The 19,445-nt window shown below is 36.6% G+C and overlaps 1 protein-coding gene and 1 pseudogene across 1 annotated transcript in view; one reads left to right on the forward strand and one right to left on the reverse strand.

Moving 5' to 3' along the window:
- Window positions 1-19,445, forward strand: part of Agbl4 (AGBL carboxypeptidase 4) — a 1,251,089-nt gene that overhangs the window by 596,291 nt on the left and 635,353 nt on the right. The window lies entirely within an intron of this gene.
- Window positions 6,736-7,707, reverse strand: LOC127681081 (glyceraldehyde-3-phosphate dehydrogenase-like; annotated as a pseudogene).

Raw genomic sequence — 19,445 nt, forward strand, 5'->3', positions numbered from 1 at the left:
TACTCACTGGTACTTCTCGGTTTTCAAAACTTCAAATAACCATTTGAAGCAAGCTGGGACTATCAGTTTTACAAATCACCACCACCACCACCACTGCAGCTGTCGTTGCTCTGTGACACTTGTGCCAGACCATAAACTAAGATAGTTCTGTGTACTACATTAGGCCAGTCATTGCAAGAACCCTGGGAGGTAGCTGCTCTCGAGCCTACAGGTGGTAAGAATGTGACTTTAACTCAATCATCCTAATGCTACAACTAGTATGTGAATTAGCCAGGACATTGCTGTGAGTCTGTTTCCATGGCATGGAGCTACTGTCACTCACTCTTGACATTGTAACTCAGAGAAAACTGCAGTGGGAATCAGGAGCAGATTTTCTTTACTTGTGATCTAACATCCATCGTGAATAAATAGTGCTAATAAAAGACAAACAATTTGTGACCTGATCTCTTACATTAAATACACTAAATATTGGAGCCATCCTTCTAATTTGTCCCATTAGTAATTGTTCAACAGGTGTGTTGCACAAATAAGTCACCCATGCAGAAGCCATTAAACAAGTTCAGGTAGCCTACATTAAATATGAACATCGATAGTTCTAATTCTGATGTTCAGTCTTCAATAAATTGTACTGGCAATCCAGAATATAGAAGACTCAGTTCTATATACTGAGGGCTTCTAACTGAAACATGTTGCTTAAACAAGCTACTTACCCTTATTTGGGAAGGTAAAACTGTTCAAGAAAGTCCTTCCACTATATTACTGCAAACTGGATCAAGACGAAGAGAATAAATTATCATTATAGGAGCTCAGTAATTCTGAAATTCAGAAGTAGTCTGCAATATTTGTAAATCATTTGTGATCAACTTACTTCTACAAAAAGTTAACCCTCAAAGTGTTGTTACTTAATTTGATCTCAGATAAAGCTGTTGTTAAAAACTTTCTACAAAGTAAGATCTTACTCCCTGGAATGAACAGGATTCTTTCTCTCTGCCAAAAAGCACTATATATTGTCTTTGTCTCTGTGGTTAGGTAAGAATTTAATTTTCTACTAATTTTCAGAAACAAGATTAGTTACAAGGCAAGCAGGTTTCTTTCCTTTTTATGTTCTAGTAAGTTTCGTTTTTCAAAGCAATTGATTAGCATCTAATTTAAATTATTATTCTAATTATTTCTATTTTTTTTAAATTGAGAACATAGTCTCATTGTTCCCCTAGAAACTTTATTATCAGTGTATAAAAATCATCAAGTAGCCGGGAAGTGGTGATGCATGTCTTTAATCCCAGCACTTGGGAGGCAGAGGTAGGCAGATTTCTGAGCTGGAAGCCAGCCTAGTCTATAGAGTGAATTTTGGGACAGCCAGTGCTACACAGAGAAACCCTGTCTCAAAAAACTAAAAATCAAAAAAAAAAAAACATATAAAAAACAAACAAACAAAAACAAAATCATTAAGTACAATTTACTATAAGCATATGTACTATGCTTTATCTTGCTGAAAATTGCTTCTTATTGCTAGGACCTAAACAGTGCAAACAGGTAAAATACAACATAGTAATCTTTACCAGACACTTAATATGATTATTTCCATTACTTGAAAGATGGATTGGGCCCACCGCCATTTGCAACAGGGAGCCAGGAGACTCCACAACCTTCTGTGCATAGCCTGCCAGGAGAGAGTTATCTCCCAGCAGTGCTTTCACTTCTGAGCACAGAGGTAAGATCTCCACCTTCTCTCTGGACAGGACCAGCTAGGAGCACACAGGGCCTAAGATCAGTGGAGCAGCTGGGACAGAAGTCTTCCCTCCACCATTTGTACCAGGGAGCCGGGAAATTCCATAGCCCTCTGTGCATAGCCTGCAAGGAGAGAGAGATCAGTGCTTTCACTTTTGAGCTCATAGGAGTAAGGACACAGACTTATAGGCCCACAGGAGGAACAAAGTCCAGCCAGAGACAACAATACCAACAAGCACCAGAGATAACCAGATGACAAAAGGCAAGCACAAGAACCCTACCAACAGAAACCAAGGCCACATGGCAGCATCAGAACCCAGTTCTCCCAGCACAGCAAGTCCTGGATAACCCAACATACCGTAAAGCAAGAGTTGGATTTAAAATCATATTTCATGATGCTGATAGAGGGCTTCAAGAAAAACTTAAATAACGTCCTTAAAAAAATACAGGAGAACATCTGTCAACAGGCAAAAGCCCTTAAAGAGGAAACACAAAAATCCCTTAAAGAATTACAGGAAAACACAAACAATCAAGTGAAGGAACGGAACAAAACCATCCAGGATCTAAAAGTAGAAGTAGAAACAATAAAGAAATGACAAAATGAGACATTCTCTGGAGATAGAAAACCTTGGAAAGAATTCAGAAGTCATAGATGCAAGCATCAACAACAGAATACAAGCGATAGAAGAAAGAATCTCAGGTGCTGAAGATAACATAGAAAACATTGACTCAACAGTCAAAGAAAATACAAAATGCATAAAGCTGGTAACCCAAAACATCCAGGAACTCCAGGACACAAAAAGAAGACCAAACATAAGGATTATAGGTATAGATGAGAGTGAGGATTCACATCTTAAAGGCCCAGTAAATATCTTCAACAAGATTATAGAAGAAAACTTCCCTAACCTAGAGAAAAAGATGCCCATGAACATACAAGAAGCCTTCAGAATTCCAAACAGACTTGTCCAGAACAGAAAGTCCTCCTGGCACATAATACTCAAAACCAAATTCAATAAACAAAAAAGAATATTAAAGGCAGTAAGGGAAAAAGGGCAAGCAATTTATAAAGGCAGACCTATCAGAATCACACCAGACTTCTCACCAGAGATGATGAAAGCTAGAAGATCCTGTGCAGACCTCATACATACACTAAGAGAACGCAAACGTAAGCCCAGGCGACTAGATCCAGCAAAACTGTCAATCATCATAGATGGAGAAACCAAGATATTCCATGATAAAACCAAATTTACACAATATCTGTCCACAAATCCAGCCCTTCAAAGGATAAGTGATGGAAAATGCCAATACAAGGAGGGAAACAACACCCTAGAAAAAGCAAGAAAGTAATCTTCTTCAAACAAACCCCAAAGAAGTTACCCACACCAACATAAAAATAACATCAAAAATAACAGGAAGCAACAATCACTGTTCCCTAATATTTCTTAACAATAGACTCAACTCCCCAATAAAAAGACATAGACTAACAAAATATTTCTCATGGAAATCTTCAATTTTTTCAGAAAATATTTATAATTCTTCTTTTAATTTATTTAGTAATGTTTTTATGTCTACCATTTTATCTGAATTATTTTTCATGATAATCTTCAATTTTAATGTCTTTCTATATACTTCCTCTATTTTATCAGAAATGTTTTCAATGTAAATCTTTGATTTTATCACAAATGTTTCTAATTACACCTTCAATTAATTTCAAAAGAGTTTTTATATCTACCATTTTATATGTAAAATTTTCCATGAAATAGTCAATTTTAATGTTTTTGTCTATTTATTTCTTGAATTTAACCAGAAATATTTTCCATGTAAATCTTCATTATCTGAAAATGTTTATAATTCCACCTTCAATCAACTTAGAATTATATTTATGCCTATCATTTTATCTATATAATTTCCATGATAATCTTTAATTTTAACATGTTTTCTATATATTTTTTCAATTTTATCAGAAATATTTTCCATGTAAATCTTCAAGTTTATCAGAAAATATTTATAATTTCACTTTCAATCAACTTAGGAATACTTTTATACCTACCATTATCATATCTATATAAAATTTTCCATGATAATCTTCAATTCTAACATGTTTTTCTATATTTTTCTACAATTTTATCAGAAATATTTTCCATGTAAATCTTCAATTCTATCATAAAATGTTTCTATTCCATATTTCAATTAATTTAGCGATGTTTGACATGTCTACCCCTTTACTTTTTAATTTTCCATGAAAATTGTCAATTTTAATGTGTTCATCTGAAATATTTTCCATGTAAATCTTTAATTTTATCATAAAGTGTTTATACTTCCCTTTACTTCCCTTTTCAAAAAAAAAATTAAAAAAAAAGAAAGATGGATTGGATCAATGTGAAATAGGTCCCTTAAATCCACATTACTTTAGGCTTCCTTTTTTATTGGATATTTTCTTTATTTACATTTCAAATGTAATCACCTTTCCAGGTCTCCCCTCTGGAAAACTCCTATCCCTTCCCCCCTCCCTGGCCTCTGTTGGGATGCTCCCCCCACCTACCCTCCCACTCTGGCCTTCCTGCCCTGGCATTCCCCTACACTGGAGCATTGAAACTCCTCAGGCCCCAGGGCCACTTCTCCCACTGATGTCCAACAAGGCCATCCTCTGCCACATATATGGCCAGAGCTCTGGGTCCCTCCATGTGTATTCTTTGGTTGGTGGTTCAGTCCCTGGGAACTCCTGGGTGCCTTGCCTGTTGATACTGTTGCTCTCGCCATGGGGCTGCAACCCCCTCAGGTCCTTCAGTCCCTTCTCCAACTCCTTGACTAGTTCGCAGTACTCAGTCCAATGGTTAACTGCAAGCATCTGCCTCTATACTTGACAGGCTCTGTCAGAGCCTCTCAGGAGACAGCTATATCAGGCTCCTGTCAGCAAACACTTCCCTGCTTGATGGACAAAAAGATGTCGACCTCAAATATCACAAAAAATAAGTACATTGGGATTTTGACTCAGATTTCTGAATTATTCCTCCAGATCAGACACAAGATGTCTTTGATCATTTGATGAAGCCAACCATGGCAGGCAGATAGAGCTTGTGTTCCCCAAAGCTAAGCATGAATGGAAGCAGAGATCCTTGGTCCTGTGAAAGCTCAATGGATGCCCCAGTGTAGGGGAGTTTGAGGGCAGGGAGTGGGTGGGTATGGAACACCCTCATAGAAGCAGCAGGAGAAGTGACAGGATAGGAGGCTTCAGGGGGTGGGGACCGGGAAAGGGGATAACATTTGAACTTTAAATAAAGAAAATATCCAATAAAAAAATAAAAGAACTGTGGTGAAGTCAACAGATTCAGACTTGAGCACCAGTCTTACTGTTGTACTCATAGTAGACTGTGGGGATGAAAAATAAGATGGAAATACAGAGGCTTAGGTTCAGAAAAGCAAATTGTTTCATTCCACATTTCTTCTCATACTCAGACACATTAGCAGCCAAGCATATAGCAGAAGACTAATTTTAAACATCATCTGATGGCATGCTGGTGCTAGAAATCAACATCCTATTTATACAAAGATTAAAGTGAAACCTTTGCCTGAAAGCTTTATCGGGTAAGGAGTAAGGGATAAAGACTGTCTCACATATTGATTGGTGAAATGTTTTCAGACGTTCTCTAAAGCAATTCTCAGCCTCTTTCCTCTCAGGAAAAGGAAGGGAAATTGTTTGTTCTTGTTTGCTTGAAATTATCAGAAAGAAATACAATCATTCACTGCCATTTGATAATTTAAGCATGTATAAGCTTGTTGTCATAGAAACCGATAAAAGTAAAGAACTTCATTTTTCTATACCAAACTTCTCTTGTCTCCTTTTATGTAAATTTTTTAATCTCAGGAAAGCCATATGATATCTCTCAGATATATTACAGCATATGCAAATCCAAACTGGGCAGACAAAGCCAATCTTGCTTCATTTCTCCTGTGTTCCATGGGAACTTTGACTTATTTGCTTGACAGATCAGTTGGCATATTAATTTTTAGATTCAGTTTTTAAAATGGAGTGAAAAAAAAAACCTTAACAAATGAGGAAGGGTATCTCGGGCGGGGCTGTATGAAAGGACAGTGAATCCAGAATAAATTCTTCTAATGGTCGGTAGTGCACCTGTGTGTGCATGGCCACTCCCAGCAGCATCTTTTGCACACTGTTATCATATGAAGTCAGTGAGGAAACTGTCCAAAGAAGAACTGGCAAGTAGAACCTCAGAGACTTGGTTGTTACCATGATTGCATGGAGTGGCACTATTGGCTTGCAGAATGGAAGTTCTCCTGTGTATAAACACACTGAATGGTATGTCAACTATTAAGGCCTTGCCAGCATCCTAAGAGATTCCCAGGACTTGTTTCCCTTGTTTCCACAAGGCCATGATGCTTTTAACCCTGCCTTCAGATGCTTTGCTCATGTCTAATGCTCATTATTGCCAGTCCTGGAAGGAGCTCCCCTCTCCCCCAGCTCTAGACCCAGAGTATTTCTACATGGAACTCTGGAGAAAGATGCCTCCTGCTCTCAGACATGGTTCTAAGAAGTAATCTTTCTTCCCCACACTTATTTTCTCTTCTCTTCTCTTCTCTTCACACCATTGTGGCAGAGCATAATAATCCTAGAGTCTCTTACATCATTAGAGTAATCCTCTGATTTCCATTTCTGTGGCCATTATTGCTTTCTCCCTACTTCCCCCGGCAATTTCTTCTTCCCACAGATGTATTCATTATTCAATGGGTAATGATTTGAATAAAATGTTAATTTAAAAAAATCAGACCACTCTTAGTCAAATATTTTTTGGGGGTGCAGCAGAACTTTTATTGATGGTATTCAAGAGAGTAGGGAGGGCTTCCTAGGTCCCTCCTGTTATTATGAGGCTCTGGGATGGAAATTGTGAGGGAGATATTCAGGGTTGGGGACTGAGTTGGGACAGGGACTCCTCAGCAACCGAGGGCTTCTCTCTTGCTCTCTTGCTGGTGTGGATGGTCCAGGGCTTCTTACTCCTTGGAGGCCATGTAGGCTATGAGGTCCACGACCCTGTTGCTGTAGCCATATTCATTGTTATACCAGGAAATGAGCTTTACAAAGTTGTCATTGAGAGCAATGCTAGCCCCAGCATCAAAGGTGGAAGAGTTGAAGTTGCTGTTGAAATCATAGGAGAGAGACAACCTGGTCTTCATTGTAGCCCAGGATGCCCTTCAGTGGGCCCTTGGATGCCTACTTCACCACCTTCTTGATGTCATCATACTTGGCAAGTTTCTCTAGGTGGCACATCAGATCCACAATGGATACACTGGGGATAGGGACATGGAAGACCATGCCAGTGAGCTTCCCATTCTACTCTGGGATGACCTTGCCGACAGCCTTAACAGCACCAGTGGATGCAGGGATGATATTCTGGGCAGCCCCACGGCCATCAAGCCACAGCTTCCCAGAGAGGCCATCCATAGTCTTCTGAGTGGCAGTGATGGCATGGATGGTGGTCATGAGCCCTTCCACGATTCCAAAATTGTCATGGATGACCTTGGCTGGGGGGCTAAGCAGTAGGTGGTGTAGGATGCATTGCTGACAATCTTGAATGAATTGTCATATTTCTCATGGTTCACACCCATCACAAACATGGGGCATTTGCAGAAGGGGCAGAGATGATGAACCTTTTGGCCCCACCCTTTAAGTGGGTCCCAGTCTTCTCTGTTGTGTTAAAGACACCAGTAGACTCTATGACATACTCAGCACCAGCATCACACCATTTGATGTTAGTGGGATTTTGCTCCTGGAAGATGGTGATGGACTTCCCGTTGATGACAAACTTCCCATTCTCAGCCTTGACTGTGCTGTTGAACTTGCCATTGGGTAGAGTCAGACTGGAACATGTAGACCATGTAGTTGAGGTCAATAAAAGGGTCATTGATGGCAACAATCCCCACTTTGCCTGATGGACAGCAGAAGGCAACCCTGGTAACCAGGCCAAATCTGTTCACACCTTCACCTTTTGTCTATAGGAGGAGGTTGGCATTGCACAAGAAGATGCAGCTGTCTCTGGAACAGGGAGGAGCGGAGAGCTCTTAGTCAAATATTGAGGAAAACAGCAGCATATTTTAGCGTTTTCATTTTCTCAGGCTCTGTGCTAGACTCAGTTTTGTATATTACTGTCTTATATCTTTAGAAAAAATTCTTCAGTGTGATACATTGTTATCCTTCACTTATAATAAAAAATGTAGGTTTCATAAACCTTGTATCATATGCTCTAAGATGATATGATGAATAGATAAAAATCCAACATATCTGTGATATATAGACAGTAACATTTGGCTTTTCAGTACTAGGTTCTGGAGACATAAAAGTTAATAAGAAGATATATAGCCATCTATACATCTAAGATGCTGACAATGAAGCAGATAAATACAATAACAATAAATTACAATATGATATAAAAATGAAAAGCTAAATCACTAAATATAGATTTGAAATTAAAGTTCTTCCATTAATATCATTATCAATCTTTGCAAAGATGTGACCTTTAAGAATTCAAAATTTATCAGTCTTTCTTATTATAGTACTTACATTTATAGATTCAAAATACATACGGGATAAGATCTACATAGACAAAGACTTCCCAAATAGGAATATAATATATATCAATAAATAATCATAATTGACAAACAGAATAATATGAAATTTACAAACTTCTCAGCAGCAAAGGAAATAACACAGTGAAGAAACAGCCCATAGAATGGGAGAAAATATTTTCCACCTATATATCTGGCAGGAAGTTAAGATTCAAAGTATATAAAGAACTCAATAAATTCAATAACAAATAATCCAAACAGAAAATTAGCTCTCATGGCTTCCTCTGACTTAATCTTATAACATTTAGGAGTACAAGTGACACTAACCATAGTGAGGTAGACCTTCCCATTTCAGTCACCACATCAATAAAATGCACCATAGGCTTTCCCAGAGCCCAATGTGTTGGGAGCTTTAACTCAGTTGAAGTTTCATCTTTCAAAATGATTGTAGCCTGTGTCAGTTTGACATAAATCTAGCCATCATACTGCTCCACCATTGATAAACTGAAGAATTAATAAAAGAATATGCAAATCACAGCATTTTTAATTTAGTACAACAAAAGCTGTTGGGCATATCCAGTTACTAGACTCCAATACAGCACTAATGGTGATTGCAGAACTGCACTCTAACCAATGCATCTTCAAAGCACAAATTCAATAACAAATCATCAGAGGCAATCTATACTATAGATCACAGAGACTTACAGACAGCTACAAAATAGTTTACTCAATGACTGCAGCTCAGAGAACTTTCTCAAAAATAGCTTCTTTTTTAGGATATAAAGTGAATCCTAACAACTACTTTTAAATGAAACAACTTCCTTTAAGTTATTAGATCATTACAGACTAAAACTTGAAACCAATAGCAAGAGAAACTATAATACCTATAAATGTATGGATATTGAGCAATACATTTTATTAATTTTAATTTTTATTAAATATAATTATGTTATTTCTAACCTTGCATTTGCTTCCTCCAGTCTCTTCCATCATTTCTTTTGCTCCCTCTCAAGTTCATGGCCTCTTTTTCTTTGTTATTGTTATATCAGCTTTTATAAAAATAAGCATGACTTGCTCAGCCTGTTTAGTATTATTTTTATGTATATTATTTCAGTTCTGATGACTTGGTATTGGGTAACCAACTATAGGGCTTATCCCTACCTAGCAAAAAACTCTTTATCCTGTTCTCAGAACTTCTTCAGAGACTCTAGTTCTTTGTCAAGGCATGGGATCCCATGAGATTGCCCTGCTTCATGCTAGTACATCTGTTAGCCTTTTGTTGTTGTTGTTGTTCAAGTTTTTTTTAGGCAGCCATATTGTTGAGGTGCCATGGGTGACGCTTCCTTGTCATTTCTAGGAGACACAAACTCACAGCTAATTTCCTGGTCCTCTGGTTCTCCCAATCTTTCTGCCCTTTGTTCATAATGTTCTATGAGCAGTAGATGCAGGCATTGTGTTATAGATGTATTAGTTTGGAATGGGCACCTCAAGATCTCTCTCCATTTTGGTATCTGCTATTTTAACAGTTGTAGCTGTCTGTAATTTTCCATCTTATGCAAAGATAAGTTTCTTTGAGGAGAGATGAGACATATACTTGTCTGTGGGCATATATATATAAGTATTTCGAATACAAATAGGGATTGTTCTGGTAGTAAAGTAGCAGCAGGAGGCTCACCTTTAAGGTGCATGACCTCATTAACCTTGCATAGTTGGCTACGTTTCCGGTACCAGGAATGACTTCCCTCCTATTTGGCAGGCCTTATGTACAATTAGACTACTGTTCGTTACCACCAAGATATGAGTGTCACAACTGTCCCCATGGATATCTTGTAATGTTGCAATGCTAGTCATTGTTGTGGCTCATAGGCATTGCAGCTAGATAGGAATATTGGTGCTACCCTGTCTTGGAAGCTTGCATAGCCCATTCTGGCACTATGAAACTGGTCCTTGGTGAGGAGACTTGAGGTCACATTCAGCTCAGATCCTCTGAGTTCCATGTCCAACATATCAGTATTTCAACCTCTAGGAGATAGCAAATGCCAGCAGCAATAGCATATATTGTTTAGGAAGCCTCTTGGGCTCCTATGGCCAACAATTCCAAAGGCAGCTTCTTATGTCTGGTTGGTAGAGTTTTTATTGAATAGTCAGTCTATGGCTTTTGAGAATCATGATGAGCCCAAGTCCAGGAACTTCATTTAAATTATGTATGTATGTATATGCATACAGCTAAACTTATAGTATTATATGTAATTTAAGCAAATAAAAGAAATAAGATTTCTTATGACTTTTAGAGCATCATTAGTCTTATACTTTTGAATTATCAGTGAATTATTCAAGAAATCAGGGTTGTAATCTTGATTATCAATGTGATTATATCGGTATATGCATAGATAATTTGTACATTATACATCTGGATATATTCATGAAGGTATTTACAGAAGAAATTAACATGTAAAAGAATAATTAAGATAAGTATGATCTAGTGAATTATTGATGGAATTCTTTGAAGTGAAACAACAACAAAAAGAACAGATGTTCAGTAGAACACAGAAAGAATCTGATGTGATTAAATGTTATCAATATTTAAATTGTTGTAAAGATGAAGGGAGCCTTGGAGGGAGGCTATAACCAGCCATTTGACCAGAACATCCGTGAGATAGAGTAGAGGCCATATTCTCTGTCGTACATGCAAATCTAATGCTGACCCTTGCTGTAGTTGTTCGTTCTATGGTTTGTTATCCTGGAATACTACGTGTTTCTTTGAGATGAATATTCTGTTGCTATTCCACCTTTTTAAGTTTTAGCATGAGGCAATCCAGGACAGAATAGAGGAATTAATATAGGATTTTCAAATAAATAAACAAAGGCCATAGCTTTGCAGGTATCACCTATCTTTTCTCAGTCCTTGTAATTTCTTACTGGTGGGAATTTGACCTATAAAGCAGAAATTCCTTCCATATTTTGCATTGTGCCACATAGTCCTCAGTGTCTGATGAAGAAATATTCAATGACATCATTGTCACTGGAAGGAGCCAAGTGAGTCACGGGGTAAAGAATGAATCACCAAAGAGGTAGGTGTTATACAGTATTTCATGGTAGCCCACCATGTAGCCTGGTGTTTCATTGGTTTAGAAGATGAACCATTATAAGTGTGTGGGCAACAAGCTATTACTATAGTTCTTTTATAACAACCAGGAAGTTGAGTGGTGGGTCTTTTCTACAATATAAAACTCTAGATGTACAACCACATTATAGGCACTGTCTAACTGGCCAAGTAGAAAGGCAATGTCACATGGCCTCTACCATGAAAGCACAATAAGCCCAATGAAGACAATCATCATCCTCAACTTTCAAGGATGTTGTTGGTGCTTTTGGGCCCTTAGTAGCATCAAAAGAAAAGTATGTGTGAGAAAATCTAGGGAGAAGAAAAATTGGATTAATTGTTCTCAGACTATTTTCCTGACCAATATTTTTTAATTAATTAATTAATTAATTTTTTTTACTTATTCACTTTATATCCCACTCACTGCTCCCCTCCTGGTCATCTTCTCCCACAATCTTTCCCTCATCCACTCTACTTCTCCTCAGACTGGGGGGGGGGGGTCTTGTGAGTACCTCTGGCACTTCAAGTCTCTGTGAGACTAGGTGTTTCCTCTCCCACTGAGGCCAGACAAGGCAGCCTAGCTAGTAGAACATATCCCACATAAAGGCAACAGCTGTTGGGATAACCCTTGTTCTAGTTGTACAGAACCCACATGAAGTTCAAACTGCACATCTGCTATATATGAGCAGTATGCCTAGGCCCAGCCTTTGTGGGGTTCTTCTTCTTTGGATGGTGGTTCAGACTCTGAAAGCTCCTAGGGTCCAGGTTATTTTATTCTATTGGTCTTACTGTGGAGTTCCTACCCACATGTTCCTATGAGTTCATGACCCATAATCCTTCTTACTCTTCCATAAGTGTCCCCAAACTCCATCAATTCTTTGGCTGTATTATCTGTCTGTGTCAACTGCTGGGTTGAGCCTGTCAGAGGAAAACATGCTCTTGTCTGCAAGCATAAAAGAGTATCATTAATAGTGTTAGAAATCGGTGCTTACCCATGGGATGTGTCTCAAGTTGGGCCAGTTATTGGATGGTGATTCCTCAGTCTCTGCTCCCTCCCCCTGTTCCTATATTACTTGCAGACAGGATAAATTTTGCAATGAATGTTTTGTGGGTAGGTTGTTGTCTCAGTTGCTCCACTTGGATTCCTCTCTGGCTATAGAAGATGGATCTTCAGGTTCTATAACCTCATTATAGTTAGGTATAACTGACCACTATTCCTTACTATTCCTTAGATTACAGTAGTTTGGTATTATTTTGTAAATTGTTCAGTTTACATATTAATGTAATTAATACATATGAATTAATACAGCTTGCATATTAATGGAGTTAATTACATATTAATGTAATTAAAATTACATATTAATACATACATAGTATGCATTCATATCATACTTAGCAATTCTACTTCTGTCACTTGGTGATGTTATTAGTAGGAAGCTAAATGCTGATAGTCTAACATTGGACTAGAGATAACGTGTGAAAGTTCTTAATGTAGTGCTAGTGAACTCATATATTATACTGATGATATGAATTAAGGAAGCATGCAAAAGGCAAAAGTGATTATTAGAGTTTGAGAAGTATTTAGATGAGAGGATGGGTAAAGGGAAGTAGATTTTACTACCACATGCTACATCATATGTGTTGAAATATTATAATGAATTATAATTGTACATTAATTTGTACAATCAATATACATTAGTAAAAAGTAATTTCTAACAAAGTGCTTTTAGAGAAACATTTGACAATGTTGTATCCAAACATTAGGACAAAAGACATTCACAGAAAAAAATCAGATTATAAATGAACTTTGTCACCATATATGATTTAGAATGTTAAGCATTTTAGTAAATATTATTGTTATGTTTCTGAAGATGAAATAAGTCCTGGCAAAAATGAAGAGGTCTGATGAAACAAAAGCTACGCACAGTATCTGGGGTGAGAATGAATAATGATGACCAAGCTAGTGTGAGGAGAGTCAATGAACATTCTTACAGAACAAAGGCTGAAACAGACGCTTTGATTCCAACTTACGCCTTGATCCCAACCGCCTGCAGTCCACAGGAAGCACGCCTCACTGAAGAAGATAAAAATGGAGACCAAAAGAAGGGAGGTCAACTGACCAAATAAATGGAAACGGTAATCAAGGTGGCACAGCACTCCTCATATATAATAATTAAAAAGAAAATGAGAAGCTCATTTTAGAGATCATTCATTTGCAAAACTGTAATCATTTATAAAACAAATAAAAAAGAAAGAAAGAAAGAAAGAAGGAAGGAAGGAAGAAAGGAAAGAAAGAAAGGAAAGAAAGAAAGGAAAGAAAGAAAGAAAAAAGAGCCATCTCCCTTGCCGGGCAGTGGTGGTACATGCCTTTAATCCCAGCACTTGGGAGGCAGAGGCAGGCAGATTTCTGAGTCTGAGGCCAGCCTGGCCTACAGAATGAATTCTCTGTATAGCCAGGGATATACAGAGAAACCCTGTCTCAAAAACAAAAAAATAAAAAATAAAAAATAAAATAAAATAAAACCTATCATGTTTTAGATTACAAAACAAGCCTTAAAATGTAAAAGTAATATCTTGTATTTTTTCATATTATATTGGAATAACACAGGAAATAAACATCAAGATAAACTATAGAAACAAAATGGAAAGAAAACTATTGGAGGCAAGAAGGCTTATCAGGGATAGGGAGAAAAGAGAAGATAAGTGAGAAGTGAGAGGAAGAATCAATCAAAATGAAATGGCTGTGGAAACACTACATGGAAACCTGTTACTTTGTGGGATAACAAATATAAAACATTGTTTATACAAATCTTCATATATATAAATACATACATGCATACATATATTGTTTATGCACATATATAGAAGTATTAGGTATGTCTATATAACAGAAATGCCACAACTACTCAGAGATTGAGAAGTGCCCTTTTAAATGAAAAGTCACTAAAGAAATCAGAAAGGCATTGAAAAATTCCTTGAATCAAATGAAAACCATAATACAAATTAGCCGAATGTCTGGAACATATCAAAAGCAGTCTAAGATTAAAGTATACAGCTATATGTGCTTTCGTTAAAGACTCAGAGAGCTACAGACTGAGGATGCCCCTCAAAGGTCTGAAACAATCAAATCAAAACACAGTATTAGGGATGTACATAATGAAAAGAAGATTAAAAGATTAGCGTGTAGTATCAATCAAGAATTTTTTCTTTGAAAAGATTAAGACTAATAATAAGCACCTAGCCAAACTAACCAAAAGAAAGAGAACACTAAGATTATTAAAATTATATCTGAAAGGTAGGTGTTAAAAATAAAACCAAGATATAATCTACATATCAAATAATGTCCAAGAAGAAGGAAGGAGTGGCCCCTGGTTCTGGAAAGGCTCCGTGCAGCAGTGTAAGGGAATACCAGGACAGGGAAGTGGGAAGGGGTGGATGGGGGAACAGGGGGAGGGAAGAGGGCTTATGGGACTTTCAGGGAGAGGGAAGCCATAAATCATTTGAAATGTAAATAAAAAATATATTGAATAAAAAAATATCTTAGAAAAGGAAAAAATAAACTCAGATATCATTAGGCATTGTTTTGAAATGTTGTTTTGTTTGGTTTCTTGGTGGTTAGCTTCTTAAGTTAGTTATATATTTTGGGTAATAGCCCTCTATTGGATGTGGGGTTAGTGAAGACTTTCCCAATCTGTAGGTTGCCTGTTTGTCCTATTGGCAATGACTGTTGCCTTACTGAAGCTTTCCAGCTTCATGAGTGTAGAGAGCCATATTGGAGTGCTGTGTCACCTGGGGTGCTGTGCCACCTGGGGTGCTGTGCCACCTGGGGTGCTGTGCCACCTGGCAGGAATTTTACATTGACCGAGGATTATGGTTAGCACAGGAATTCCCACTCAAAGGCTGGGAGAGGAACTTCACTTTGGTGAATGTCAAGTTCCTTCCAGGTGGCATAGCACCCCAATATGGCTATTTATCAATTTTTGATCTTAGTGCCTGAGCTACTGGAGTTCTGTTTAGGAAAATTCCCTCTGTACCAATAAATTTGAGGCTATTTCTCACTTTCTATTCTATTAGAGTCAGTGTATCTGGTTTTATGTTGAAGTCCTTGATACATTTTGACTTGGGCTTTGTGCAAGGTGACAAATATGGATCTATTTTCATATATATACATACGGATTGCCAGTTAGACCAGCACCATTTATTGAAGATGCTTTCTTTTGCCACATATATTTTTGGCTTCCTTGTCAAAGATCAAGTGTCCAAACCATCAAGAAACCAAACAGCCCAATCAAAAATTGGGGTATAGAACTAGAGAATTTACAACAGAGTAATCTCAGATGGCTGAGAAGCACTTAAAGAAATGTTCAAGGTCATTAGAGAAATACAATTGAGAACAACCCTGAGATTTCATCTTACACCAATCAGAATGACTAAGATAAAAAACTCAGGTGATAACACATGTTGAAGAAAGAGGAACCACAGGGAGTAGGGGGGTGTAGTGGGGTGGGGGTGGGCGTGGGGACATTCTCTTGGAGACAAGGGGAGGAGTTGTGGGATGTGTAAGAGTCAGAGGGTAGACCTGGAGGGGGATAAAGTTTGAACTGTAAAAAATATTAAAGAACAAATAAAATAAAACTTAAAGAAATAAAAAGATAATTTATGTTGCTAAAATGTGGGAAAATGAAAGAAATTAATAAATTCATAAATATATATGACCGATCAAAATCAAAGCAAGGAAGTAAGTTTACCCACAAGGAAAGGACTGGGGTTATACAGGTTAGTGTTTAATTTGACCAAACTTTTAGTGAAAAATGTAACACCAAGCTACTTTTAAAACTATTTAATAAAATAAAATAAAATGGAACACTACCAAAATTATCCTCCAGATTCATTAGACCAATTTCTTTTATCAGCGTACAATCAAATTTTTCAACAAAATGTTTCAAACCAAGTCCAAGAACTCATTAAAGATCATACATCATTATCCTTCATCTTGAGGGTAGTTCAGCGTGCAGAAATCAATAAATATGATACAGGATATAAATAGAGAAAAGAAAAGAGATCATGTGATTCTCTTAGTGAATACCAAAAAGAGATTCAGCTATTTTTGATGAAATCATCAACGAAATAGAATAGAGAGAAGAGAAATCAACTTAATAAATATCATATATGACAAACCTATAGCCAACATTAATAGTATTATCTATTTATTTATTTAGTATGGTGTGTGAGTGTGTGTGTGTGTGTGTGTGTGTGTGTGTGTGCACGCGCGTGCTGAAGCTGATTCTCTTTTTCTACCATGACCATCCTGATGATTGAACTCTCGGGCTTGGCGACAAGCACCCTTATCCACTGGGGAATCTCATCAGCTACAACTATTCTACTAAATGGAAAAGGATTGAAATCATGGTATCTAAAATATAGACAAGAAAATGTGCTCACTCTCTGCATTTCTTTTAAATACAGTACTTGAAATCTTAGAACAATAAAATAAGAGAAAGAAATACTAGCGCTGCAAATAGGAAAAGTAAAAGTCAAACTCTTCCTATTTGTATAAGACATATAGCTTAAAGACTCTACAAGACATAGTTTGAAATCTGATAAATTCTTTCAGCAAAACACTAAGATTCAAAGCCAACATACAAAAATTAGTGGCTTCTTTATACATTAATGAATTGAGAGCAAATCTAGAAAAAAAATCTTATTCTCAGTACTTTCAAAAAGCCTAAGAATAACCTATCCAAGGATGTTGAAAACATTTACAATGAAAAGTACAACAGGAAAGAAGAAATGGAAAAGATACTGGAGAATGGAATGATGCTGCATGCTCATGGGTTGACAAAATACTGTGAAAAAAGCTATATCATTAAAAGTAATATACATATTCAATAGAGTCATTTTTAAAATTCTAATGATATATTTTACAGAACTAGAAAAAAAGCCTAAAACTCACAGAGAAAGACAAAGCCTCCCCAAATTCAAAACATTTCTGAAGCAGAAAGAATACTACCGTAGTTACCATATTCCTGACTTCAAAGTCTGCTACAAAGACATAATGATAAAATCTGCATGATGTTGGCTAGTTCAAAACACACATGTAGACCAAAGAAAGACTATAATACTCAGGAAAATCTCATACAGCTTAAGCTGCCTAATCTTTGTCAAAAACATATATTGGAAAATATTCTTTTCAATAAATGACGCTAAGACTAGGGGATGTCTATGTGTGACAGAATGAAAATATGTTCATATCTCTCACCTACTCAAAATGAAACAAAAAAATAATGCCTGACACTGTAAACTTGCTAGAAGAAAACACTTCAAGATATAGGCATAAGCAAGGGCATTCTGTGGAATCTAATACCACAAGAAATAACACTAGTAATTGACAAATGGGATTTTCTAAATTTTAAAAGACAAAATCACCAGAATGAAGAGACAGCCAACAGACTAAAAGAAAACTTTTTTAAGATGTGCTTCAGTGAGGGTTAATATTTAGAATATATGTAATAAATGTAAACATTCAATTCAAAAATAGAATTCTAGCCAATAAATGGGAATATAAACTGAGTGGATAGTTCTCAAGAGAAGAAATAAAATGATTAATAAATATTTTTAAAAGTCTTCAACATTTTTAGTCATGGGGTAATGCAAATTAAAACTACAAAATGTCATCTCACTCTGGTCATAATGGATCTCTTCATGACAATAAATGATGAAAATGATATATTAAAATATAACTTTTGTGGGACTATAAACTATTGTAGCCACTGGTCATCATTGAAACCTCTATGGATGTTTCTCAAAATCTATAAGAACTGCCATATAACCCCCATGTGACCCAGCTACACCACTTCATAGTGTGGAACTCTTAGGTCCCAGTACAGAGACACTTTACACCTATGCTCATTGCTACACTATACACAATAGTTAGAAAATAGATCTAATCTAGATGATCGTCCACAGATGAATGGGTAAGAATGTAATATGTATATTCATGGGACTTTATTAAGCCATAAAGGAAAAATGATATTTACAGGAAAAATTATGAAAGCATAAATCATTATGTTAAGTACAATAACACTGCCTCACAAAGATAAAGACATGCTTATGCTTGTATATTTCCAAGTGTAGACCATTTCACTAGAAACATGACAATGAACAGGAAAGAGATCTTAAGGAGGAAAAGAGAAAAAAGTAATGGACATGTGCTATGTGAGTGCCATGGAAATCCCATAATCCACCCACTACTGTCTATGTTAATTTAAGAAACATGAAGCTTCTGTTTTAAAACAACTGTGAAATCGTGGATTAATAGGTTTATCTAGATCACAGTCAGAGCTTGCAGGAGGTACAAATGAAAATCATGACTTGACAGGAGATACAGAGAAAATTTAGAGGACTAAGGCTATAGCCTCATTGTTACTCATAGACTCAAATAATTTGAGAGCATATTCTAGGCATACCATGTTGTCTATCTAAAGTCTCCATCTTACATCATGAAACGGCATCTACATAGACGTTAGGTAAATACCTAGTAACATAAGTTCTGGGGGATTTGGGTACAAATTGATTTAGAAAGTGAAAGAACCAAGTTAAAGTACAAAGTTACTCTAGAAGAGTGAGCAGATAGACAGTGGACTGCCTCAGTTTTCTGGTTCCATATAAAACAGCTACATGACAAATTAAAGTTTTGGCCATTACAGATATAACAATATTCACTTGTTTAATTAAACAAGCAGGTTGCTCTTTGTATAGGTCATTTAAAATGTTAAAAATAAAATTAAACACATAATTAAACTAATGAAAGATAAGGATGCTCCAAGTTGAAGGCCTTTAATTTATATGAAGTTCAGTTCGCAAAGTCATTACACTTTATTATAGCTACCAAGGCAGAGATGTGATAAAATACTTTATGCTATTATTTAAATACTAAATTGTTATGACACTTTAAATGTCCACAAGAAACAGTTGCCTTAGTTTGGCCATTGGGAATTCTTGAAGGGATCAAAAACATAAAGATGGGTCCTCTTTT

The sequence above is a fragment of the Apodemus sylvaticus genome, chromosome 3 (assembly GCF_947179515.1).
Source record: "Apodemus sylvaticus chromosome 3, mApoSyl1.1, whole genome shotgun sequence".
Classification (NCBI taxonomy): domain Eukaryota; kingdom Metazoa; phylum Chordata; class Mammalia; order Rodentia; family Muridae; genus Apodemus; species Apodemus sylvaticus.